The following is a 26,813-nucleotide window of genomic DNA, read 5'->3' on the forward strand; positions in this document are numbered from 1 at the left end:
TAGTGTATAATTGTTCTTACTGCCCTAACCTATCCTAAGAAAGTGGCAATTGTTAAGTGTAGTGCACACAAAAAAGTGACTGACAAAATAGGAGCAGGGAATGCCTTTGCGGATCATACAGCTTGTAAGACAGCAATGCAGCGAAGCACCACATCTATGTATGTGGTTAAGTCACAAGCTGAACGTTGGCATGATGCCAGGCAGGAAGTGCTGGACATGCAACAATCTGCCTCTGCTGACGAACTAGACCAATGGTTTAAGGAGGGAAGACTGGATGATGAGGGCTGCTGGAGGAATAACGATATGACAAAATGGAGGTTACCCACAGCATACTTATACACCTTGATTCACATGGCACATGGGCCAGCACATGTTGGTGCATCCTTAATGGCAAAATAACTTATGCAAGTTTGGGATTATCCTGATATTGCCAGCACTGCTAAAAAGATAGTCGTCTTGTCTGGTCGGTCTCCAGTATAATCCTGGAAAGGGAATGCAAACTCCAATAGGATGATTTGCAACACCATCTGCACCTTTTGAGGTCCTGCAAATGGACTACATTCAGTTTGAGCACTGTAATAATCTAAAATATGTCCTAGTAGGTGGTTTGTGCCTTCATTAAATGGGTGGAGGCGTATGCTACGAAGGATAATACAGCTCTCACGACAGCGAAAGTTCTCTTAAAAAAGTTCTTTCCCCGCTTTGGCGTTTGTCAAGTCCGATGGAGTGACAACGGACCTCATTTTATTGGGCAAGTTGTAGAATATGTCATGATAGGTTTGGGGATTAAGCAGAAATTACATCCTGGTTTTCACCCACAGTCAGCAGGCCTGGTGGAGCGGTACAAGTCCACCCTGAAACTGAAATTCCCCATGGAACATTATTACTTCACTCTTTCCTATCATGAAAAGAAGCATCGAATGTCATATCTCAATAACACTTTTATACAAATGTTGTATCATACTCATAATGCTATGAATATTACCAACTGCTGGGTATGTGTAATGATGCCAGCCCATCAGAAGAAGGGAGGAACGCCTCTCATTCCGCTGCAATTTTCACATAATGGCTCTTGTAGAGCCTGGTTCGCACTTTTGTGGGCCTCTGAAATGAATATTATTGCTACAGCTGATGTAGGGGTACAATGCGCAATTGAATAAGGTGTATTACCCTGATGATGAAGGCCTCCCTCAGGCCAAAGGAACTATATGGGAAATGGAGGAGTATCGCAAAGGAAATTCCTCTGCAAGCTACGTTTTCCCCAACACTTGAATAGCCAAGGGTAATGGGCCTCCTGTAATCGCTGTTACTAGAGCCCAAGCAAATCTTTGTGTGAGCAGTTTTGGCAGTATCCCAGAGGGGAAAAGTGACTGTACTACAATATTGAATATTACTGGAATGAAAAATAGCAGTTTTATATCCTCACATAACACTTATTTCATTTGTGGAAGTAAAGGTTACTATCATCTATCAATTGGATGGTCTGGAATATGCTATGTGTCCTTTTTGCTCCCCCCTTTGTTCTTAGCACCTGCATCTAATCATAAAGATCAAAAAAATATTAATGACATTTCCTTGAACCGATTCGGAAGAACTATAAATAATGATGAAGTTGCTCAAACTGACACTGCATTACAGCAATATGTTGACTTTAATTTGGGACTCTTTTTCTTTGTTGGTGCAGCCTTGAATAGTAGAAAAATAAGACGCTTGACCTGAGTGGTAGAGGCAGTGACTAATCAAACAGCAATGGCTCATGGACATATTACAAAAGAACTCCAAATCAAGAGGATTGTCACTTTGCAAAATAGAATGGTTTTAGATGTAATATTATCTGATCGTGGTGGAGGGTGTCGCATTATCTGGAGTAGTTGCTATGTGTTTATCCCTGATCAGGCCCCTTCTGTTTATGATGTCATTTCCAAACTGCATAAAATAGCCACTGAGATACATCAAGACCCAGGAACATGGACTTGGACTGGATGTTTTTAGAACTTATTCTCTGTATGGGGTCTAAAGGTATTGTCAGCCTTATTCATAATTATTGTAACTATCTTCTCTTGTTGTTTATGCATATAATGTGGACCAATGCTCTGTTCCCTCTGTATTTCCACTTGTACTACTTGCCTACCATCTAAAACGAATGTCAAAAATGCAAATGCCCATTTAGCAATGGAAGGAGAAATTTGTGAAATAATGTTAATTGATATTCACTATGTATATCCTAGGGAAGGGACAAGAAAATGTCTTAGCTTATGCTAAAAGGGTCGTCTGTGGAAACGTGCAATATTTTATATTAGCATAAGCAACATCCAATTTGGCTGTGGCTTCCATTTCGTTTTCTTTGTCCTCTGCTGTTCATCTTTTTCACCCTGCTTGTGTCATCTATTTTAGTTGACCTCTTTTGACATAGCTCAGCAATGTACATGCTGGGAGGTGTGTAGCTGCTGGTGCACCTGGTCTTAGAAGCTATCTATTGATCATATACTGCTGTCATAAGCATTCTTGCTCCCCATCCCTATTTGCTGACCAAGTGGTCATCCATCTGCCCTTGTTTGCCGATAGCTATTTCTGTGTTTAAAACTTGTTCTTTACATTTCTGTCCATTTGCTTACATTGCGACATATAAAAGAAAAGGCAGCAGTGAGATCTCATATTCACTTACTATGTCCTTAAACTCCACTGTTCTTCCATTCTCAAAGTGCACCCAGTGCCAATCCTTTCGCCTACCGAGTATATAGCCCCCCCCCCCAGATACTCCTGGGTGGCAATATTAATAAAGTTGTTAATGGCAACTCTCACTCATGAATTATTTGTGTATTTATCCTTCGAAGGGCCCTAGCCCACACCTACCACAACTTTCTGACCAGAAGCCCCTCGGTGAAACGGCCCCCTTGAAATGGAATAAGGAATAGACTCAGTAGAGCACCCCAAGAGGGTACATCCAGCTCTCCATTTGTCCAAAGCACCCCAACAAATATCCCTCCATCTTGCCCCCCACAGCACTTGTACCACAAGATAGTACAATTCTAGATCAGGCAGTGCCGTCCCCTCCTTCGTCTGTCAGAAGTCTAAGATTGACCAATACAATTCTCCACCTCTGCAATGCTCTCATTAAATTTAGGACTATTACATCTATTTCACGAAACACAGCTATGGGTATCTGTATTGGTAAAGCGGCTAAGAGGTACAGCAGGCAGGGAAGTAGCATCATCTTTCAGAGGGCTATTCTACCCATTATAGAGAGGGGAAGTGTACGCCAGAATCATATAGATTGTTGAAGGGAGGACAGGGCTGCTTTTATATTACCATCCAACAGTTCGATATATCGCAGCCCATGGTATTTGAAATAGCTTAGATTCCATCAAAGTTCCTCACCAATTTCAGAGAGTTTACTCCTCCATGACAGAGGAATGCGATGAATAAGCATTAAACTTGCACCAATTCATTGTTAAGGCAGACAGTTTGCTGAAGTGCTTCAAGGTCTCGAAGGTGTTTGCTACATCTGAACGCTTTCCAACAGTATTACTAAATGTCATCCGCGTATAGTGAGATACACAACGGTGACCCATTAACCAAATGGTCTTGGTAACAATTTCCCTATCTGATCACCAGAGCTAGTCGCTCCAGATCTATAGCAGGCAGCACCAGAGAGAGCGAGCAACCCTGCCTCGTGGTCCTACCAATTATATATTTGTCCGAAATGATTCTCCCAGCCCTTTATATGGTCGGTGTATCCATGTCAGGAGGCAGTTTCCCAAACCCATGGTCATCTTATGTGTGAAGATAAATTCACATTGCAGAGAATTAAAGGCTTTTTCATATCTATGGAGAGTTCTCATGCCTTAGGATAGTCCCGCAACGGAAAATGTAATTATTTAATACCCCTACTGTCCGCCTAATATTTGGTACATTATTTTAGCACCATGGTAGAACTCTACCTACTATTTATGCTTTTGGTGTTTGTAATCACGTTGTTCTGCTTCTGTCTACTTATCATTGCAGCACATGTATTTTATGCAAGAATGACATTGGTTCAATAAATATCCCACTGTGTATTCTCTGTCTATTTCTCTGAGACTTAGTGAGCACGAGAGACTGAGGGAAAAGTTCTGTTCTGTTTCCACGATCTCTGAGAAGTCAGGGTTGTCATGTTCAGTGGTTGCCAGAAACCATTTGCTCCCTGGTAAGTTAGGGGGGCTTACGGTAGCACTGTGAGCCAGCTGGTTTAGAGCCCTATATATCCAGCCGGGGCGTCCGGAATCAGTCTAGACACCAAGCCCCTAGTTTATGTTGTCTGAAAAATGAGCAGATCCTACGGATTGGTTGGAACTACACTACACCGCTAGACCTGTTTTGCAGATGACAGACACTGATGTACATTTTAAAGCTTTACTCAGAATTAGTACAAGTACTGAATTGAGCCATAAGCAAGTTAGCAAGTACATGAAGTATAGCAAGATTTAATGCAAAATTGGGCCTAGATTCTCCTTCAAAGAACAGGGAAAGGGTCTCATCTTAAGTAGGAGAAATTATTCTCTTTTATAGCAAAACACAGACTTCATACATTTACTTCATTAGTGCAGTGTTCGCACAAGCTCATCCAATAGAGATTAAGACGCAAGAAACAGATACTCTCACAGATACGGTGCGATAGCTCATTGTTCAGAGAAAGAAACATGTTATCACGGCTGCTGTCTGGGACAGGTGTGTCCATGGAAAAGTTCATTCTCCTCACATCTTTACGCTTGGCTGCCCCCCAAGACCACCTTGGGGAATATGGGGCCCGGCACAGACCACTGACACCAAAAAGAGTGTGAAAAAGGCCGCTTTATTGAAACAGGTGCACATCACAATTAAAAGACCCTTAGCCTAAATGCCTTACAAAACTACAACCTCACTATACAAGCTGTTACCTATATTACGCTACCCCCACCCCTAATGTTCCTCGACACAACAATTAAAACCTGCAATACAGGACCACCTACTGTGACCTTTCTGCTTTTCACCTTTGAACTTTGACATTTGAACTTTACCCTTTTACCCTTGGTGCAGCCTTTTAACCTTTGCCCTTTCCCCTTTTACCTTTGCCCTTTTTTTTTTTTTTTTTTACTTTATTTTTGGTGCAGACAATGATAGCATATAACAGTCGCGTCAACAGCCACAGGAAATCAACAACATTATGTCATAGAACTTTTTTCTGTATACACGGCCCATCAGCCCACAACCCGAGGGCCGGGCGGCGGTAGCTGGTAGCATAGAAGCCAGGTTCCTGAACCTAGCCCTGTGACTGCACGGAAGGATATTCTGATCCGCTTTTCTTTCGAGTTTCTTTAATACAGGTTACCCCCCAACTCCCCAAAGGAACCCCGCCCCCCAAAACTTTGGCATTCATGACTAAAACATGTGTACACAGGTCGTTCACCTCATTATGGCACTCCTATTGGCAGGCATAGCAGTGGTCAGCACGTACATTAGGAATGACGCCTTGAGATACAGAACACAATACTTCCCAGTTGTAACCTACATGTGCGTGTGCGGCCAGACACTCCCCCAACTCACCGGTCTCCCCCACCCTCTCCACCGTCCTCACCGTCCCCATCCTCAGACTCTGTATCCCCAGGGGTGAACAACTCCGCACTCGTACCATCCGAATCTTCGGCTGCCTCTCCCAGCACTCGCATCATTCTCCACGCAAGCAGGTCGTCCTGCAGTTTTACATCTCTGCGCACAGTCTGCATAAAGGTTTCCTCCGCCAGGGACCATTCCCCCACATCCCTAAGCCAATATGACATCTCCGGGGCCCTCTGTCCCATCCACGTGATGGCCACCCTCCTCCTCGCCAGTACTAAAAGTAGCTGTAACATCTTGTAGGGCAGATGCCCTTTCAACCTTAACCTTTACGACTATTAACCTGTCACTAACCTAACTTCTTAAAGCACCTTAAAGATCCTACCTCATGAACTTGTCTACGCGTTCCCTTTCAGCCTGGATTTCCTCTGTCAATAATGAATAAACTTGGCTAAAACATGCCAAATTGACTGACAACCGCCACCCAGAAAAAGGGGGGGGGTGAACTACCCCTTTTTCTGCCCCCCAAAAACTTGGAAAAACTGAAGAAGCCTCCGCAAAAGAAACCCGCACCTGACACCACCCGATCCATGACAAAAAGGAAACCTCGAAAAAAGACCCTAAAATCACCTACCAGTCATAGATAATGCCCGCCGCGTGGGCTTCGAGAAAATAAATCCGGGCACCAAAGACCCCTTCCATGACTTCCTATTGCCTCCAATTTAAAAGTCCTCATACCCTGCCCTGCATGGACAGCACTCAACCCACCTAGCTGTCGCTCGACCATTGGCATAATTCACCTGTACGGAAATTCCTAACCCCTACACCCCGCCCCCAACAGCCTATCTTTTAGAGGGTAGCAGCTACCTCCCCCCTAGGCCCCCACCTCCTATACAATCCCATGTGCAAACAATATGAAGCGGGGCCAAGGAAACTCCGAGCCTGCTTCTCTCTCTTGCTGATCTTCCCATGTAAAACAAAGACTCCTCCCATATCGAAACAGACACCCCGGAGCCTCCAACTGTAACCGAACCAACCATAATATTTCAGAAAACGAAAAATCTGAAAAACCACTACCCCCGACCATAACACATTGCTAACAGCAGTACATGCCCTTCACCCCAAGACCCCAGGTCCTACATGCCCAAACCCATGGCCAGACTCCCAAGACCTTGTGTGACTGTAGATGCACAGCATCATGGAACAATGGACTAATTTGCCCCTTGGCCCCCCCAGTGTGACCTAACAAGCCCCAGCCCAGTGCCACTCAACTCACAAGGAAGACTACACGTCCCGGAGCAAACATAACACTTAAATACCTACGCCCTGCACCCTGCCAAGACCTCTCTGATTTATGGTAGGCATGTAAAAATCCAAATGTATGCTGTTCCCAGGAGGCTACCCCTAAGCTTACTAGTTTAACCATACCACTACCTAACCACGAGTAAACCTCCCAAAACCACCCCGATGAGCGGGAAAAACTTACAACTAAAGGGTTCTCCAGAGACACATCCGAGGAACTTAAGGAATAACCTACCGCACCTACTCCACAGTTTCCGGAAGGAAAAATTGGGGGGTCCGACCCAAAAACCTAAAAACCACATGTCTGGAAAATGTGAAGTATCCCTGACCAAAACTACCCTGCACTGCGGACCACTCGGCTGTCCCACTCACAACCACTATCCCAGTTCAAACGGATGCAAAAGAAACTGTACCGATCACAAACCTCACTCTGGATTTTTTGACTCTCTTGCTCCCTGCAAAGCAGGGCAGCCCCTCAAGCCTTGTAACCGTGAACCTCTTACGGACTCACCTACTGTGCGCCGGAAAAAGCATAAGCAATGTCCGAGCCCCTCCCTGTCGCCTGACACGCTAACAACATGCCCTGAAGTTCCGATCTGCGCATACTAACCCAGAAACAAATTCAGCGCCGTACCGGGACACACTGTCTGCCCTGTTTGTCACTGGCCAAAAAGCCAGGCCCAAGCTGCCCCCAAAACACTGACCCGCGCCTACTGACAGCCTATGGAAAAAATAGCTCGGTACATCTGTCCTCTCTAATTACCCCCCTTTGCCACAGTATAAAATACAATGCCCCTGAGCGGCAGCCAGGACTAAGTCCAGCTACTTTCCTTGTTGCCAAAGTGCTCAGCACATGCCCCTGAACTCCCAACACTGCCCCGCCTTCTCCACAGTCCGTGGACTGGGCATATCCTCTCTAATCCCTACCTGAACACAGGACCTCCCTGATCACCGCCTCAATATCACACCCCAGGAATGACTGTGCCGTGCTGAGCTGGCTGACTATCACGCTGTCACCTATGCCTTCTGTAACCGTAAAGCCTCCCCTGGCATCGCATAACAGGCTTGTCAGCTTTAATCGCCATCAAGCAGCCATGCCTCCATGGCCACATTATCATTGTTGATGCTCCTGCATGCCAGTGCTGTTCTGGGTCACTTGATTTATATGTTGCTAAGGGAACCCCAAAATATCAACACAAACTCTTCCCAGCATGTGCTACTGACGTAGTGGCCACCCGTCTGCTGTGTTGCCAATGGTACCCCTCAAGGGCACTCTGAGCTCCTCAAGCCTGCCCAGCAACCTCTGGCAGCCCTTGGAACTAGTGCTAAATCCGTTCTGGTCCATGTATCCTCAAAGTTGTATATGTTACCGCAAAGGTCAACTCTGCGCTCCTCGAGCGTATGCTAGTGCCGTACTGGGCGACTTGTCGAACTAACTGCCTTTGCTCAATCACAATTAGTAACCAGGCCGCCCTGGCCCCAGGCTCCATCTCACCGGCCTGTATTTGACAGCCCCCAACCTGGGTCCAGCTGTATTTGACAGCCCCCAAACTGGGTCCAGCTGTATTTGACAGCCCTCAACCTGGGTCCAGCTGAATTTGACAGCCCCCAACCTGGGTCCAGCTGTATTTGACAGCCCCCAAACAGGGTCCAGCTGTATTTGACAGCCGCCAACCTGGGGCCAGCTGTATTTGACAGCCCCCCCAACCTGGGTCCAGCTGTATTTGACAGCCCCCAACCCGCGACCAGCTGTAATGTGACAGCCCCCAAACAGGGTCCAGCTGTATTTGACAGCCCTCAACCTGGGTCCAACTGTATTTGACAGCCCCCAACCTGGGTCTAGCTGTAATGTGAAAGGCCCCAACCTGGGTCCAGCTGCAATTGACAGCCCTCAACCTGGGTTCAACTGTATTTGACAGCCCCAACCTGGGTCCAGCTGCATTTGACAGCCCTAAACCTGGGTTCAACTGTATTTGACAGCCCCAACCTGGGTCCAGCTGTATTTGACAGCCCCCAACCTGGGTCCAGCTGTATTTGACAGCCCCCAACCTGGGTCCAGCTGTATTTGACAGCCCCCAACCTGGGTCCAGCTGTATTTGACAGCCCCCAACCTGGGTCCAGCTGAATTTGACAGCCCCCAACCTGGGTCCAGCTGTCTGCTCTCTTGCCCCAAATCACCAAATTGCATATGATCCCCGATCGTGTTTTGCTGTATCTTAACCAGACCTCCTAGGCCACAGGATAGATCTCAATGTCCTCATATGTCAGTTCTAAAACGTGTCCAGCTATCTGCTCTTGCGCTCCCATGTACCCAACACCCACCTGATCCCAATCTTGGCGGTTGTATCACTATGTAAACAAACCTCGCTGGGCACTGAATCCATCGTAATGGCTCTGATGTCAAAAGTTACCCCTAAGACCCACCTGAATGCCCCAAGATATCCAGGGTTCCAGCAAAGACTTGCCACCCCACAATGATCACTTTTCCCCAGTGGCATGTTACCTCAAAATGCCCTGTCGTTAATGACATTCCAGTTGGAAAAAATGTAGCCGCACCCGGCCCCCTTCCTCCAGTGCACCTTCCAAGCAAGCCACCCCCTGCTTAATAATCTTGGATGAAAAACCACTATTAACTCTTACATTCTGGAGAATCCCCCAAGCGTGAGCCATTTCCCATAGCCATTAACGTAATTTTGTGGTACTATACATCCACAATCCAAAATATTAAAAGATCCAAATTACTAGGTGTATTAGAAGCAGTTCCCATACGCCTGCCTGTGTTGATATGTCCCTGCCGCCATCTGCCATAACATTGGTAATAGAAAGTGTACCCCGGGGCCTGTAGACCTGCCTAACTACCTACAAAATACCTGGTGCCCTTCCGGTATGAAGGCTCCTGCCCGCACCACCAGTATCAGCTTTTCTCTTTAATTGCCAGCTTACACCGTCTAACCACAGGCATAGGTCCTTCCCGTAGTGTAAACTTATGCTCCCCAGCGCAGCACTTGCCCTCCCTCGTACCTTAACACCACCTTGAACTCTTATGCCAGAGCTCATTCCTCAATTACACCCGACACCCAAAGTATGTTGCTGCCCTTTTACCTGGTTCCAGAACCGGTGTCCATGCTGGAGCCCGCCCTTTGTCCCCTTTTGTTCACCTCCTGTCGGGCTCCCCATGGCTCTTCTGCTGCAACTGACCTCTCTCTCCGCTTGCCCGATTGAAGATCCTGGAAAATGTCATGAACAAATGGTGAGATCCCCCCCCTGCCTCCAAATTATTGTCTAATAACTACTCCCTCATAGACCAGATCATGATATTCCATGTGTCTGCCCTCATACGAGGCAGCATTTACCGCATACCCTCCTGCTCAACTGCTCATCCTCATCATACTCTGACAGCATCGACAGGAACCAGAATCCTATCTTTTGAACCTGCGACCCAAAACAGCACACCAATTACCAGTTGAGCCATAGCTCCCTCCAAAAGCGCTCCACCTTTATCAATATACCCTTGCGCCCACATTGAAAACCGTACTGTAACCTTCCAGCCAAACTATATCCTAAAAGTGTGTTTTTGTGTCAATTTCCGCCAGGGGGAGTACTGTCCCCCTTGGCCCGGCGCACCGCTGAAACTGTACGGGGCCTATGTGAGGCAGTACCATACCCTAAAAGCTGCTTTCTTAGTCGCTTGCCGCCAGGGGGAGTACAATCCCCCTTTACCTGGTGCATTGCCAAAGCCGCACAGGGCCTACGTGGGGCAGTGATCTTGTGGTCCAGGTGCACCGCCGAAGCCGTACAGAGCCTACGTGGGGCAGTGATCTTGTGTTCCAGGTGCACCGCCAAAGCCGTACGGGGCCTTCGTGAGGCAGTGATCTTGTGGTCCATCACCCTCCAACGATTTCCGCCAGGGTTCGTACTGTCCCCCTTGACCTGGTGCACCGCCGAAGCCGCACGGGGCCTACGTGTCGCAGTGATCTCGTGGTCTCCCGATGTTCCAGCCTGGCCGCACAGGGCCCAGCCTTCTCTTCACCACGGGATAATGGAGCCGCACAGTGCTCTCCCGTGTCGGGAAAGCTGAAAAAGTGATCCCGGCGCAAATATATGGTCCGGTGTGCTGGTCCTTGCCTGTATCCTAATCTGCTATCCGAAATTACCCGGGGCCTGCACCCAGCTGACTAACCCTACAAAAGTGGGAGAGGGAAAGCTGCTCCACTCTGAGAAAAAGATAATGAGCTGACCCTTTCACAAGTAATGCTCAGAATAAGGAGATAAGCGTGACATGCCGACCCATCTTTGTGGCCGCACTCTGCCAGCCAAGAAGTTAAAGAAAAAAGGGTGGTCAGAGAAACCTTCAGCCCCCCCCAACCGAAAAGCCCCCGCCTCCGCTTGCTGTAGCTTACTAAGGTTTAATCGCAAAAAGAAGAGGGGGAATCAAGTGTTAAACGACCATTAGGCTCTAAGGGGTCCATCCCCCCCTCCATCGCGTGTGTCATACCAGGCCGAGGAGCCGCCCGGGACCATGCACAGCTGCCCCCAAATACCGCCTCACTTGTAATGAGGTATTGGTGCTTTTCAGCCCCTCTAAACAACCCCTGACTAAAAACTCTGAAGAATGATGGCAGAATAACCCCCCCCCCAAAAAGTTTGGGAGCCCCGCACACATTTTTTGTTAGAGATGTGCCTCTCAAGAACCAAACTCAGGCTTCACCCCTTCTACCCCGAACGGACAATCATATTTCCATCCTCCATACCCAGAGACTGAAACACAGCCATATTCTCCTAAGGAGGGGCCTGCGTCAACATACCCCCATCAGGTTCGACCTCCAGAGATGGGAGCCACCTGAGTCTCACCTGCGGTCACGTACCAACGAGTTTACCCGCAAGCTATCGCAGCGCCTAAGTTTGCATTCATATGGAGTTCTCCCGCATCACAGGCAAGCTGCCACAGCGAGGAGCCTCTCCTCCCTGTGGAGCTCATCGTCTTCACTGACACCTGGCAAATGTCATGATGCTCTAAGGGATCCTAAATCTAGCAGCCAAGCACGGCCAACGAGAGGGAGCCGGTATATGAAAGGGGGAGTAAAAGGGAAAGGACCTTCACTTATTAAATTAGAAAATGAAAACATTTCTCACAGGCTATGACCAGCCACCGGGAATACATTAAAATGGTGGCTGGAAACACAAAATGGAGACCTAAAAATCCCTTGGGCTATAAAATAGCCCAAAAAGCCCAACAAGCCCAAAGGGATCGGAGCAGACCTCCCTACGCTCAGCATCCCCCCAAGACCCCCTTCTGTGTTACTATAGTAGCGACACTCAATTTACCCACTTGGAAAGGATAGAAGGCAGAGTGGAGATTCTAGCTTATGGCCTGTCCATCACAAAATGTCTCAGAGGCAAACGTTCACCCGGGCAGGAGTTGCGGGTACACAGCGTTATACATGATTAGAACTTATTGCAGGATGACCCTCAATATCATTTACTCACTATGAACTTTCTAATCAAGCACCCTGTACTTTATGGATGAAAAAAAATCATTACACAATAAGCTGTTGGTGTAAACATAGTGGCAGAAGTTTAAATTGTTTAGACGCAGCCATTTATATAAAATTAAGTAGCTGTGCGAATAAAACTCACTGTTTAGAAGTCTAAAAGCTAGTCTGACGAAAGATTCTGGTAACTGCTTCTCCCACCTCACATCTCAATAATTGGAATGCACCTCTATTGTTACAGTTACTGTAACTCTATTGTACTTCAACCTCGGTCAACAAGATATTCTTTGGTGCTCCTCATGACTTGTAAATTAGTTCATTAGAAACTTAAATGCTGAGCACTATGAAACAATGTCACAGTGACTTAAATGTTCTTGATTTTTTTGTGGTTTTTAATGGCCACCACACTTCTTAATGAAATGATAAATCATGATGTACATTTTAAACATATGTTGCCTTCTAGATTAGCCATCAGACAGAAGTTTATTAAGCATTCAAAAAGGAGCCATGATGCCCAGATTAAGCTGTCGCTTTGCAATTTAACCCCTGTAAGAATGACTGCTCTCTCGAGAAGTGTAGTCAGTCCATAAAACCCAGAGACATGAACCACGGGGAATGACTGGCATTTAATAATGTCACCAGTGCACTTCTTGCAAAAAGTCATAACAATCCAAACCTGGATGTAAACAAACTGTCTCAAGCTAAACCCATGAAGATCTACTTCCTCCTTTTTTCCAATAATGTAAAACATTATTTGGTAAGTCATGGATCTACAACTTAAATGTAATGGCTTCACGCTCAACTGACAGAGCACACTAAATGCCATGACCTGATACACAACTCACTTAAAGAACAATTTGCGGAACTGTTTCTAACTCTCACCTAAAACAAGCATTGGCATAGCCAATGGGTCTCGCCTTTGGGACCTTTTAAGTGTTTAGCCATGCAGCAGTTGATGTTGTTGCACCAAGGATATTGTGCTGCATGACTAAACACTTGTGGGGTCCCAAGAGCGAGACCTATTGGCTATGCCAATGCTTGGTATGTACTTATGAGTGAAAAGCTACTACCTAAAGTGTGACACGTTCTCCCTAGTATCAAGTAGCAAAGTAAATATGAAGAGCTAATTATCAGGCATTACCACCTTCTATGCAGTGATAAGAACTATACTGACTATTTTAACCCCTTTAAAATCCATTGGATTTAGCCTGAACCAACCCAGTCCATCCTAACTCCATTAACAGGGTTAGGAACAGCTGTCCAGACCTATTATGTTTAAACCCTTTACTCATCCAGTAGGTCTACTCATGCTCAATCATCTCTCACCCTGTTGACATCCATTAGAGCCAGCCCGAGCAGGTCAAAACCAGTCTAGCCCCACTCGCATCCACCAAAACCAGTGTGACCCGTCCTATCTAGTCCCTCCAGTATCCCCGTTCTCAATTAATTTGAAGCAGCCAGCCCTGCCCAGTGCGTTTAAACACCAGCTCAAACCATTGTAGCCCCATGCACATCGACTATAACCACATAGCTGTTTTTTTACCTACACAAAAATTTAAAAAATCACTTAAAGCTGATATGTTTTCCTCTTTTCAGTGCATACTTAAACTACAAACATGATAAAAAAGGACTTTAAAAGTGTCTTCTGAACCTGCCTTAATGATTTGTGTCTGATAATTGACCAAAGGCAGAAAAGTAGTGTAAAAATAAATAACACACGCCTTTTATATAAAGTCCTGTTTATTATGGATCAACTGTTTTAAGAGTCACAAGTGCCACTGCCATGCTCAGCCAGAATATCGTCATCGAGCGGGCAGGGCTGGAGGAAGCTGATGGTGCGCTGCAGTTATGTTATGTTAATTCTAAAATCCTAAAGATTGCAATCCTGGTGCACAAAGCCCTTCACTACAATACTCCCACGTATCTGGCGCAAAAACTTGAACTATCTTGTGGGGAGAGGGCATCAAGAAGCGCCTCTACTCTCCTCCTGAAACCGATCATCCTTAGCAAAAAGAGAACTTGTCACCGAGCCTTTTCTGGTGCTGCCCCTAAAATATGGAACTCTCTTCCTCTGGATGTACGCAGACTCTCCTCGATTACGGCTTTCAAACTGGAAGCCAAAAGCTTCCTAATGAGCAAATTCTTACCATAAGGGGTGGAGGCACTCATAAGGCGGTTGTTCTTGGTTTCTATCTCCATGGCACTACTAACAGTCACGGATCGTCACTTCTGCATAATATTATACTCTACACGTGTACCACTGTTGACTGTTTATTGTATTTTCACAATTGCTGTGAATATTTCATTTTTGTCCTCTCTTCCACCCTATTGTAAAGCGCTCTAATATCCTTTGGGATCTGGTTCACGCTATATAAAACTTTATAAATAAAAAATAAACAAAGTTGAATGTTTAAGTGATCATATAGTTGAGACCAGACCTATTTACCTGTGTTGCTGGAGTGATGGTGAGGTTACTTTCCCAGACAGTGGAAGTATTTTGCTGACGTCCCTGAAGCTGGTGGGAAGAGACCTCGACACTGAAGTGTGGAAACAGGAGACCGGCTTCCCTTTAGTAATTTAATATGTTTCTTTTGCTGCAGCGAGCTGCCGGTTAGTCATCCTTTGTGGAGGGTGAGACTGCAGTCTCTGTTGTTCTGAGCGTGAAGGATCCTTTGGAAGAGATGAGCTTCATTGTGACAGTTTATAGCTAGCTGCAGAATGCTAACACCCTTTTGTGTCTCTGTTGTGGGTACTCCAGCCTGGAGATGGCCCTGCTGTGAGGAGCGTCACTCCAGACGAAGGCTGAGTCTGAAGTCAGCCTGAGAAGGACACTTGAACGGAGAACCAACCCAAACCGGTTCAGAAAGTGCAGGTAGAGAATACATATCTCCTGTTGGAGCTGCTGACTCCCTTGTGGTTCCAGTTCCATGTTCTGTCTGACCAAGAAGTGGAGGCTCCACAGATTACCCAGAGGGCTATGGGGCACCCACAGCTGGTGTCTTCCTGACAGACAGCTTCTCAGAGGGGATGCTACGTCACCTGAAGTATGATCGCAGAAGTGACCTGCCTGAGAGAAGAGGGAAGGAGCAGGCAAATCCTGCAGGAGTTCACTAGCCACGTGGACAAGACCAGTAGATCCCAAAGCTGAGAGTTTGTCCATCAGAGACTCCAAAGAGCCTGATATATGTTTTACCAGTTCAGAGGCTGTCAAACAAGCTGAAGCAGAGATTCTGCAGCGTTGCCGTGGTGTCCCTTAGTGCATCGCCCTGATGAAACCTGCCTGCTGCTCGCCCGACGCATTTTCCTAAGTGTAACTGAGCAGACTGCGCTGCCACAGCACTGACTGTTGCCGAGTCAAAGGCACATGCCAAGTGTACCTCAATGGTCTTCAAGTGGTTAGCCCACAGTACTGGCTCAATTTCTGCCCAAGCCGACTACGCCAATGTAAGAGAAGCTGCTGCCTCAGAGCACTTGTCCATTTTGTGTCCGAGTGACTGTGCGGCTATCCGATGTGCTGACGAGATGTGTATATGATCGGACTATGCCACTGACCTGTGATGCACCTAGAAGCTATTCAAATGTAGCCACATGGACTTTTGACCAAAAACAGACTGCATCTGTTTCAACACATGGGAAGTATACTCCGCTAAGCTGCCGACTCACCAAGCAACCCAAGTGAAGGAAGGCCCAATCAAGACCCATGCTCCTGTAGGAGAGTAGTGTCCGCTTCCTATGGTCACCCCCACTTTTTGCTGTGATTTTCTGGTTTTTCGACTTTAGTGTGGCTGTCCAACACTTTGGAATACTACCCCCCCCCCACCAGTTCTGGTGGTGGGGGTAGCATTCCACCCTTCTAGAGGGAAAATACATGTATGTTACTGCTTTACCCGGTTGAAGTTAAACAGAGCCTCAGCATCACAAAATGGATGCTGCTGCCACAGACACAAGTCTGACCTCCTGCTGCTGGACGAAACTCCAGTAGGGGAGGCCTGGACAATAGGTTTCCTGTCCAGGGAGGTGCCAGCACCTCCCCAGATAGGCTGATGTGTATTGGGACAGAGAGGGCTGAATCAGCAGACGCTTTTTGAGACACTGCCTGGGGCACACAAGGTGTTCCATGCATAGCCCGGTTCAAACCAGTTGCTGGGGCACTCCAGCCCCCCTCTGGCGCGAAACTGGACAATGGGAAAGGGGTGTAACCACCCCCTTCCCAGGACCACCCATAGGAGGGACCTAGCATGTAATCCAGCCCATTTTCTTAGTATAAGGATAGGTGCTGTGTCCCCAGGACTTTAGATTTATCCTGGAACGAAACTCTGATATGAAACTCTTGGACCTTCAATGTTAAATTTTGACTAGAAGACTGAAGACATCTACCTTGTGGTCAAGGAGTGACCACCCTGTGCAAACAGGCACCACCAGTAACTTGCCGGTCTGCTTTGTCGATGCTCCCGCCGGAACCCGAAGACTCAGCGACACAGGAACTGGACTCTCAGACTTCTCTGACTCCGACTAACATCCCCAGCATAGCTGAGACCCGTGACGGACATGAGAGACGTGGGACCAACACCCTGGACATTCTGCATTTTGCTAACAGCTCGACTACCAAGTTACCCTCGCAGTTGTGCATTGGGGTACGAGAAGCCCCAGCCCTCCACACTCCACGAGTGCCGCGTGGGGCCCGCTCTTGCATTTCAGCTCGACGAATCTTCTCAGTTGCTAGCTCGCTGGCTAGTGAGCCCCCTGAAGACCAACCTTTGAAACAAAACTGCTTTCCTGGTTGCTCCAGGCTTGCTCCAGCTTCCCTGCAAAGGTGAAGCTCCTCAGACCTCGCTGGTCTGCTCCGAAGCCAATCTTCACTTCCTGCGTGGATAGCGTTTGCCAAGGCTTGTTGGGTCCAGTCGGATACCGACACTGCAGTCAACTAGATCCTTTGTGGGACAGCTTGAATCCAGCTCCTGGTTGCCGTCGACACCTCCTGGTCTTCGTGGCTGCAGAGACAAGCTTCACCTCTTCACCTGAGATCATCGTAACATCGCCTGGTTCCTTCCTGGTTCCTTCCTGGTTCCTTTCTGGTCACTGGCTAGTGACCCAGACTCTGTCCCCTCTGCTTTCAGGTTCTTCACATCTTCGATCGACCCTTGGATCTACCCGGACACTTTTTCTCTGGTCGACTGCAGCACTTCTTTGCAGATCTCCATAGAAAACGACGACGAAACCCGACACCAAAAGGCACCTATGCACCCGGCTTCCCTGGGTGAGGTAACACGAGTACTCCGGTGCTCCCGTAGGTCTTGACTCTCAAAGTGTCCTAGTCTAAAGGGGTTTTGTCGTAGTCCATTGGGAAGTGCCCTTAAACAGTAACTTTGTAACTTCTTCGTTCTCCATTATAAGTCAATGGTATCTCGCGTGTTTAGACACTGCACGCGTCTCCCATGGTTCTCCTACTTCCTAACCTTTGGTTGTTTAGTGTAGCCCCAGAAATTCCCTAGGCCTTAGGCCTATTCACTATTTCTGAAGTGGTTCTTATACCACTTACTTTGTATATGGTTTGTGAGGCCCCTAGGGCATAACTGTAGTTGTGCAACTTATCGTATGCTAATTGAGTAACTTGTGATGTACTTCGATCTCTGACCTCATAAAGAGTGCAGAGGGGTTGTGCTAGAAATAAATACATATATATTTGATATATACCTTGTGTGGTGTCCTTTCATTTGGTATTCAAGGGATTATAACTTGTAAAACAGCTTGCTTCACAAGCTCTCTGTAGGCTTAGCCTATGACTGCTGGTCCATGCTACCACTAGGATAGCTTGTCTATAAGGTTGACTTTACAACCACCATCAATAAGGGTCATTTAGACTGGTGCAAAGTACCCACTAGAATAGTGGATATCATATGTCAGGCTAACTTCTCACACAGCCTATTTTCCAGGTGCCCGGAATATGGGGCCTTCCTGAGGGTGGATGCGCTCCTGCCTGTCACCGCCTCCAGATTTCACTGTTCTAGACGTTAAAGCAGAGGGACCGTGCACCTAGGGGCCGGCGGATCTTTCATTTACTGAGAAAAGGACAATGAATGAAGTACACAGAGGCCAAATTGCGGGCTACAATGGACCTATATTTGGTGAGAAACCCAAGACAGAAAGACGGGGTGCATAACACTGCCTCAGGAGCACAGGGAAGCATTGAACCTGTGTCTGAGACCCACACCCAGGGATACCCTCACACTGACCGAGAGTGAGACGAGGTGGAGGGGAGCAGGGGGTACTTCCTCACCTGTACGACAGTGGCCCTGTGCAGGACACTCTGAGTACCTGCACTTTTGTAGTGTGTAGTATTATGTTTTAAAGTCCATTAAAGTGCTTCTCTTTAATAAAGTTAAGGGCTGGGCTCGACAGTTCGGTTATTATGATGTTGGGTGTCTGTTGAGTGCTGAGCTTGCTGTCCCCTCACACTAACCTCCCGAGAAGCCTGTGACTGCTGCCATCACTACCACTGAGGGAAAGGCAGTGAAGGGCTTGTGCTAGTTTGCACAGCCACAGTGGGATTGACCCCTGGACATCAGAGGCAAACAATCCAACGCTGCCCAGAAGCCCCTGCTTTCCTTGTGCCCCCAAACAAGATCTAATCTATGACCCCCAGAACAGGACACAACTCTCCAGATATTGGCTTTAGATATGGATACGAGGTTTACAGAACTGAGCACAATGTAAACAACAACACAATAGAGATCAATAATTTTTTTTCAGTACTGAACCCATTTGATGTTTTACCAGTGATAGGTATTCTAAAGAGTGGTCACACAATCTCCCATTTCTGCTGGTAATATCTCACCCTCTTCATCCTATCATTCTTCTTGGTCTCCCTGTCATTTTCTTTACCCTCTTTGAAGGCAGCAATATGAGGACCACAAAATGCTTTAGGACAAGAGAAGTCTTCACTGTGCAATCAGAGCCCCTTCTTATAACCTCTGAGAACAGACCAACCCGAAACAGCTTTATTAGTTTTAAATACTTAATCGAAAAACTTAAACCTTGAACTCCTCTCACCCGGCCACCTCCATCAAACCCTTCCAATTGACTTCCACACATTTCTGGTGTACTCTGTAAACATTCACACTCCAATTAAAACGTGCAAGTCGAACCTTTCAGATTTCCAAAACGACCCTGCAAATCATCTCCTAAACAACTACCAATCTGGCTTCAAATCTTGGTGGGGCACAGAGACAGCTACCAACAAACTGTAGGCAATGCCCTCCTCACCACAGATAAAGATGATCCCTGTCTTCTGACACGGCTGGAGCTCTCAGCAGTCTTTGACACCACTGACTACCTCTAAGATGCTCACAACCAGGTCTTTACTATGGAGACATTGGCGAATTTCTTGAATCCTGCAATTTGCCCATCTTATAAAGGGAGTGGTTTGCTTATCAATTTTATATTTGTCTCAGCACCACTATATTTGCTCATTTCTCATTTTAACATCATTTTCAGCCCTTTCAGTGATCACAATCCATTATCCCTAACCCAGGACATTGCCTTAGGCCCACAACCACAGTCAAGTGGTGCACTCATGAGCTTGTCTGTTGTGGACACGGAGCGAGGGCTGAATTGGGCTCAAGTGGACCCTCAGCATCTACAAACTTCCCTTTTCTTTTTTTCTTCCTGCCTGCATGATTTTAATATTTGTCTGGATAGTGACGTGGGGGGAGGGGGGTTTATTGGAAGCTTAGGAAGGTATAGTTCGGGGGTTTGCACATTTTTGACTGTTCCAACTTCTAGCACTCAGGAGTCTTAAATCCCAAAATGGTTCGATAGGGACAGTCGTGACATCAAATTCAATATCAGGCAGGATCCGGAGCACATCCTTAGTATCTTGCAGGAATGTGGGCATCTCCTGCACAGTCAGAGCACTCGGGTGCATTTGCACGCATTCCCCTTAACTCAGGAAGTACATAATTCGAATTGCACTCTGATTATGGCATTTACTTCTACATAAAGGGCCATATTTTCACATTAAGTACGGTGGTTCTAATTATTTTGTATAATTCTGAATATTCGACATTCGTGTAGTATCGGGGCGCTTTCTCACCTCTATAGACTACAATTCCCATGATTCTTTCACCCACCCATGCCAAACGCGCGTGCGCGACGTCGCACGCACTGACCCTGGCAGAAAGAACACACAAAAATGGCGCGACCGACCGAGCCGATACCTCCCCGAGACGGCCCAGAGGGACGCCCGGAGTACTGACTGTCAGGTGAGCTCTCCTACAACGCTTGTAATCACTAAGCCCGCGGTGCATTTGTGCCTAGCATAACACTCTTATAGACGCGAGTGAGCGTACATGCCACGGCGGCCATTGACTTGTTCTGCGCCTAACTACGGAGTGCGCAGAGTATTTTAGTCAGTTTCAAATGGCTCTGCAGTTGGGGGTAATTGTTCTCATTTATGCATAGAGATACTGAGACGCGTTCACATGGGGTCATAACAATGGGTGATAACAAACAAGACTCTGACCCGCGTTTGATAGAGCGTGCGCAGGTAGTACAGACCACATGAGGACACAGTTATATTGTGTAGATATTGTGTAGATGGCTCCCACATCACTCAGACCACATGAGCGGTGCAGACGTATCCTGTATTGCCAATATAGACTCCGACAATATTCGGGCAATAGCATGTGTGCACAACAATATTGAATTTCTACGCATTATAGCTTCTCAGTGTGGCCTATCATAGTACGAAATGAGTCTTTGACTAGTCTAAATTGTTCCATCTACATTTGGGGCATTTGTGTATATATATACATTTATATATATATATATATATATATATATATATATATATATATATATATATATATATATATATATATATATATATATATATATATATATATATATATATATATATATATATACATTTTTTGCACTATCGATTACATATAGTCAGCGATTGAAATCATCTATCACTGACTATTCCCTCATTGTTCTCTTCTATTAGAGCGGTGCTCTGCCTACCTACCTGAGCCACAGCCAGGTGAGGCGTAGTACCTCCCTCCTACCAAAAAAGGTAAGCGGTTTGCTGGCTCATCTATGAGCTCGGGTCTATATTTAATTGACACATGAGGTGTTATTAGTTTTTAACACCTACCATTGGCTGTATTTGATACTAAACTTGTCTGACGCCAATGTCTGTCTTTTTCTTTTCTCTGTGTCTTTCTGTGTGTCTGACCGTACCACCCTCCTACCCTGGACATCCACCATTATCCAGGAGGACTGATACACACCTAGGACGTCCAGGTGATATTATTACGACACTTATTTTGTTTTTCACCACTTTTTTATAAGCAGTAGCGATTTCTGGTCCTGACGAAAGCAGCGGATACCTAGCTGGGTCCAAAGACTGCAGAAACATGTTGACCTATACGATCTAAATAGTAGCTATTTGTTAAAACTACTATGCTCCCTTTAACTATTGGAAGTCTGAGAGGTACTTAATAAATTTATTTTCCTCCCGGCTCTCCAATTTTAGACATCTTCACTTTTCCCACACTCACCTTTTCACTCACAGCTATCAGTACACGCACAATTATTCTATATACTCGCAACACACTGCGGAATCCACTTTCAAAAACAACAAGTGGCTGCAAGATATACTCTTCTCTGTGTGAGGAGTCCCAGATGATGACAAGGGCGGTACCGGGCGATAACTGATGGGTATTTTCACATTTTTAAAGTATCTTGTTGGGCTTGGATCACACCCTATTACACATAGTTATAAGTTGTTAGGAGGTTTTTGTCAGACACAGAATAGCTAGCAGATTGTATAGAACCACAGTTACTCGCTGTTTTTTCTCTTCTGGTTTTCTATTTTTCCCCTAATTTCTTTCTAATTGTATTTTTATCTTTCATTTTCTTTACTTTTTTGTTTACTCCATTTAATTGATATGTTATTCTTACCATTAATTCTCCTCTCTGTACCTTTGTTTTCGTATTTAACGTTCCACTCTTTATTTTAGTTTTGCTGTTTCATTTGCATTTTATTCTTTTAAACTGTGTATTTGACTTTCCTTTCTCAATATCCCTTTGTTTAATGTCACTGTTTATTTTCCTAGTTTGTTTCATGTTTCGTTTTCTGTATTTCTCCTGTCCCTTCTTGCCATAATTTAAACACATTTAATAAGTCTGAGTGAGGTTATGTACGAGCCCGTGAGGCCTGCAGTGCATGTGCTCTGAGTGACACGTTCAGCACATCACTGACGCCTAAGCTTTGTCCTCCAATGAGAGAAGCAATGGGTACGGTTCAAAGGCCGTGCTGCTCATGTTTTAAGCCAATCCGAGCCTGCACTGCCACACAGCAGCAGCCAATGGGAGACTGTCCCTCGATCTGAGTCTGCGCTGAGACCACACCAGGGAAGTTCAACAACCAGGCCAATCACTCCCGGTCTTTAGTCTAAAGCCGTGCATTGATTGGTCAGGGTTTAGCTGTCCCGTGGCTCGCCCCGCCCCTTCTGTCAGAGTGAGTGCTTCCAGCAGAGATTGAGGTGAGGTGTGAACACCTCTGTCACCCGGAGCCTCTAACCCACAAGTCTGAGGTGAAAAAGTGAATGAAGCTCAAACACGGACCTTGGCTATGAGAAGTCATTAAATAACAGATGGGTCAAAGCCACTCAGGCCTAGTCTGCTCACGTTTCAACTCTCATACAAAGCTGCACCAGAGGGCCAACCACTTCCCCCTGCACGCACACGGAGCCACTGGACGTTCAGTGACACAGGACCACATGCTGAAACACACGCCCCAGAGCTACACATCAACACGCAGGCCACACCCTTGCACCTACGCACCGTCGCATGACCGCAATGAGCAACCCACCAGCAACTGGTGCTGCTGCCCAGCAAAATGGAGGGAGCAATCCAATCGTTGGTGCCAATCCGCCTCCCCCAGGGCATAGTCACACGGCGGATGCGCCTCTTCCCCCCTTCAGTAAAGCCTCGGACCCTGCCACCGCCACGCTGAGATGAAAGAAATGGGTTGGACGACTCAATCATTACTTCAAGGGGACAATGGAGACCAATGGCACAGTGAAGCGGTCTCTCTTCATCTACTACGGAGGCAGAGAAATCTATGACCTCTTCGAGATGCTCCCTAACACGGGAAATGACGACGACTACGAGGCAGCGGTTGCCGCGCTTAACAGGCATTTTGATCCCCAACTCAATCCCGACTTTGAGAAGTTCAAGTTCAAGAGGGCGTGGCAGATGGATTCGGAATCTGTTGACATGTGCTATGCACAGCTACACCGGCTGACTAACACGTGCCCGTTCACCGACCAGCGGGAAGAGATACGGGATCAGATCATCCTGGGTTGCCGCCCCAAACTCCTTCGGAAGCGGATCCTTTGCCAACCATGTATCTCGCTGGACGAGATACTGGTCCTGGCCCCTTCCGATGAGCTGTCGGACGTTAGAGCTGAGGAAATGGATGCCGCCCTACACACACCGGTTGCCACCCTGCATGCACCAAAACACCCAATAATCAAGGAGGAAAGGGTGGAAGCAATCCAGAGGCGTCCCACCACGACTCGCCAAGCGCCCAGACCACCACCCGGTGGGCCGTGCAGATACTGCGGCGAAGACCACCCCGCGACGGCCGTCTGCGGGGTGAAGGGGGAAACATGCTCCCGCTATGACAGGTTATATCACTATGCCAAAGTGAACCGAGGTGGGCGATTCAGACAAACGTCGTCATGGCCCAGAAGCATGCCCCAACGTATTCGCCAAATCTCCCTCGATGACCCACCGCCAGTATCGGAAGACCAGCCTCAGGAACGACGCCCAATGAGGATGAGGATGAGGATGAGGAAGTATTTGTGGTGTCGTACGTCAGCAGAACAGGTACTCGTCGAAGGCCACCTCCCACGTGCTCAGTCTCCGTCGAAGGCAGTGATGTACAAGTCCTCGTTGACACTGGTGCATCTGTCAATGTGATGGACTCGGAGCAGTATGATAGCCTGTCACCGCGACCACCACTTGCACCGTCCACAGCCCAAATCTAAACGTATGGAGGGACTGACCCTCTCCCTCTCCGAGGCGTCATCCAGACCACCGTCGCCAGCGGAAGCTATTCCACCGTGGCGAGGTTCCACATCACAGAGGGCAAAAAGGGGACTCTACTCAACTGCCACATGGCTGAGGACCTAAGACTTGTCTTGTTCGCCAATCGGATTCCTGAATTCCATGCAGAAGCAATGCTGAAGGAGTTCCCGGCTCTATTCAAAGGACTAGGGAAGCTCAAGGGCAAGAAGTTCAAGCTCCACATTGACCCTTTCGTATGACCCGTGGCCCTCAGGCACCGGCGGGTGCCATTCAACCTACGCCCGCAAGTTGAGGAGGAGCTGAGGAAGCTAGAAGATCTAGATGTGATCGAAAAGGTCTCTGGCCCCACTCCCTGGGTGTCCCAGCTGGTCGTGGCACCCAAGCCCAAACAACAAGGAGCCATTCGGCTCTGCGTAGACTTGAGGCTGCCAAATACCGCGGTGAAGATAGAACGTCACATCACCACCACCATGGACGACATCGTAGCGGACCTAAATGGGGCAACATGGTTCTCCAAGCTAGACCTGAACGCCGGCTACCATCAGCTAGAACTGGAGCACGAGAGCAGGTATATAACCACCTTCTCGACGCACGTTGGCCTCCGAAGGTACAAGAGGCTCAGCTTCGGAGTATCGTCAGCCGCCGAGGTCTTCCAAAATGCCATCAGGGTAGCACGGTCGGGGCTGCAAGGGGTGATCAACCTCAGTGACGATATACTTGTGTTCTCAAACACACTCGAGGAACACCACTCTCATCTCCAAGCCACTCTGAAGAGGCTGGTAGACTGCGGGCTGACTGCACGAATCCAAGTGCTCATTTTACCAGGAGAGTGTCGACTTCTTTGGATACACGTTCACCCGAGAAGTGCTCCTGGTGGACCCGAAGAAGGCAGAAGCCATCCGAGCGGCTAGCACGTCACGAAACCCCACCAAAGTGATGAGCTTCCTCGGCATGGCCACCTATTGTGGACGTTTCATCCCCAACTTTGCAGTCATGTCAGAGCCACTGTGGGTCCTTACACACCTTGATCACAAGTGGAACTGGACGCCGGTGGCCTACAAGGCTTTCAAAGATATTAAAGCAGGGTTGCTGGTTGATGGACAAGACAGTGATGGCCTACTTCCATGCAAGACGACGCACAAAACTGGTCATCGACGCCAGCCCGGTGGGCCTAGGAGCAGTCCTCCTTCAAGAACATGACCAAGAAGTGTGGAAACCAGTCGCCTATGCCAGCAAAGCTCTCACCGACACCGAGACCAGGTACCCTTAAATCGAGAGAGAGGCATTGGCTATCAAATGGGCATGCCAACACTTCCACCTGTATCTGTGTGCCCAGGACTTCCACGTCGTGACTGATCACAAACCACAGGCTCATCCCGGCTAGCGCTCCCGAGTATTGAATGCTGGGCAGTGCAGTTGCAGGCATACAACTTTAAAGTGATCTACAGTCCAGGAGCCCACAATCAAGCCAACTATCTGTCTCGTCATCCGGAGTCCATGAGGCCATCGGGCCCGTCTGCAGACGCCTGCAACACAGAAGCTTTTGTCAACATGGGGTCGCAAGGGGCGTGTCCCATTACATGACGCTGGAAGCGATTGGCCGAGCCACTCAGGAAGACCCCACTCTCTTCCAAGTGAAAGGAACGCTGGAGAACAATGGATGGACCCATTTCATGGACGGAGCCTGCATCCTCCGGCCGGTGGTCAGCCATGCCCGCCAACAACTCTGGCAAGTCCGTAATTAATTCAGCGTGGGAGTAGGAGTCGTTTTGAGAGGACGCGTGATAGTGGTCCCGGAGAGTTTTCAGAAATGGATCCTCATGTTGGCACACATTGGCCATCAAGGAATGGCAAAGACCAAGGCCAGGTTGAGGGACAAGGTCTGGTTCTTGGCGATGGACTCCATGGTGGAGGAGATGGTAAAACAGTGCCACGCTTACACGATCACCAAAGGTGACCCAGCGCCAGCACCTGTGATCACCAAGAAACCATGCAAGACCCCCTGGACACACCTCAGCTTGGTCTTTGGTAGCTTCCCAGATGGACGTCACATGCTGGTCATGGTTGACTTATTCTCGAAGTTCCCCATCGTCGAGATGGTGTCGTCAACAGCATTTCCCCAAGTGAAAAGGGTCCTGGACAGAGTTTTCACAATGATGGGACTACCAGTAGAGGTTAAGTCCGACAACGGACCTCCATTCCAGGGCCAAGAGTTTCAGGATTATCTCAATAATCAGGCGATTCAAATCGGAAGATCACCACACTATGGCCACAAGTGAACGGGGAAGTGGAACGTCTAATGAGGACACTCAATCGCGCGTTGCGCATCGCCGTGGATAGTTGAGA

At 47.5% G+C, this 26,813-nt stretch overlaps 1 protein-coding gene across 1 annotated transcript in view; it reads left to right on the forward strand.

Moving 5' to 3' along the window:
* Window positions 1-26,813, forward strand: part of LOC147724972 (E3 ubiquitin-protein ligase TRIM39-like) — a 345,331-nt gene that overhangs the window by 237,554 nt on the left and 80,964 nt on the right. The window lies entirely within an intron of this gene.

This window comes from Lissotriton vulgaris, chromosome 4_1 (assembly GCF_964263255.1).
Source record: "Lissotriton vulgaris chromosome 4_1, aLisVul1.2, whole genome shotgun sequence".
In the NCBI taxonomy this organism is placed as follows: Eukaryota; Metazoa; Chordata; class Amphibia; order Caudata; family Salamandridae; genus Lissotriton; species Lissotriton vulgaris.